Source organism: Sinohyriopsis cumingii, chromosome 4 (genome assembly GCF_028554795.1).
Source record: "Sinohyriopsis cumingii isolate HCF-2022 chromosome 4, ASM2855479v2, whole genome shotgun sequence".
Taxonomy (NCBI): Eukaryota; Metazoa; Mollusca; class Bivalvia; order Unionida; family Unionidae; genus Sinohyriopsis; species Sinohyriopsis cumingii.
In genome coordinates, this window is record NC_142964.1 from 83,070,235 (window position 1) to 83,072,021 (window position 1,787).

The following is a 1,787-nucleotide window of genomic DNA, read 5'->3' on the forward strand; positions in this document are numbered from 1 at the left end:
CAGATGTTTCATTGACTGCCATCCCATTCTAAAGCTATTTTCTGTTTTTCACCAAATTCTATGGAGCAGTCTTTGAGGTCTTTTAAATAGAGAAAGATGTTCTGAAAAACAGCAGTCAGCATTTTTATTAACACTCTTGAGACCATGTTTTCCATCAAACGTGGGATATAGATTTATATCAAGATCTTTGACAAATTTTATAATGAAATCTATGCACATTAATGAAGTGATCTGGCATCTTGTTGGCTGAGCCTATTACCTCTCTTGGGACCCCGAGTGGCCGAGTGGTCTAAAGCACTCTCCATTACGGATCACTGCCATCTCACCTCTGTCTGCATGGGTTCGAGTCTAGGATTCAGCCAATGTGGGTATGTAAGAAAGCTTGCCAGTAGCTTCTCGTGGGTTGGTGGTTCTTCCCGGGTTCTTCCTCCACCATAAATACTGGCCGCCATGCATAGCCTATCGTGTGCTGAAAAATGGCGTTAAACCCCACAACAACAACAACAACAACAATTACCTCTCTTGCTGGCTGAGCCTATTACCACTCTTGATACTTTATTTCTCCTCCTATTTTGATCAAACTTGGAATATACATTTACATCATGAACTGTCTGTGACAAGTTCAGTAATGGTGAGGCACACTCATGTTAATGAGGCCAATTTTGTTTGACAGGGCTTCTTACCCCTCTGGTAGCCATTTCTCATCTGATTTTGATAAAACTTAAACCATCAAGATCTTTTATGGATTCAATGAGATCCAGGCATATTAATGAGGTGATCTTGCATCTGATTTTCGTTACAACTCTGGAAGCAATGTTTGTATCTGATTTTTATAAAACTTGGAACCTGTTTTTGTTGTCAGTATCTTAGATATCATTGGCTGAGCTTATCACTCCAGAGGATGTATCTCTGACCTGATTTTATTCAAACTTGGTAGATAGGCTAATATCATCAGTATGTGGGATGATCTGTATTTTAAACAAGACACATGCATCAATGAGATATACAGTTTGGAAGATTACATAGGGCATGCTTCTAAAATGCAACATAAGCCTGCGTTGTGATAATTTAACAAATTATATAAGTCAGGTGAATGATTTCAGGTGGGACCTCTTATTTTTAGTGATCGTGACCATATTTAATTTGTACAACTTAAAGTTTTTTATGCCAAGATGCGTTCCATCAACTTCATCAATTAAAGGTTTTTAGCTCTACTGGTCATAGACCATATGAACTTATGAGATGGCCTGTTGTCCGTCGTCCATTTATCCATTAGCACAAGTTTGTAAATACTTCTCTTCCTAAACAATTTAGGGGATTGCCATGAAACTTTTCACACACATTCATCCCAAAATCTAGATGGTGCTAAATTTAACTGGTGCTGCTCAGACATCAAATATGGCCACCACAACAGCCATCTTGAAAATCTCACTGCTACTCATGTTGACAGGATGTTCATATCAAGATTGAGTTTTCACTAAAAGACTCAAGTTCTACTTAGTCCAAAGAGAAGATGGCATCAGTTGGGCATCCAATGTGACTGCAACATCAGCTAACTTGAAAATCTTGTAACTGATTCTTTTCCAGAATAGAAAGTCATTTCGACATGGGTTTTTCACCAGAAGATTTAGTTTGTGTCTAGTTGGTTCTAGATGAAAATGGCTCCACTCAGACATCCAATATGGCCCCATGGCAGTGATCTTGACAATTTTGTTACTGCTGCATCTCTTGAATAGATGGTCATATCATCATGTGGGTTTAATCAAAGGACTTGGTATGATGTCTAA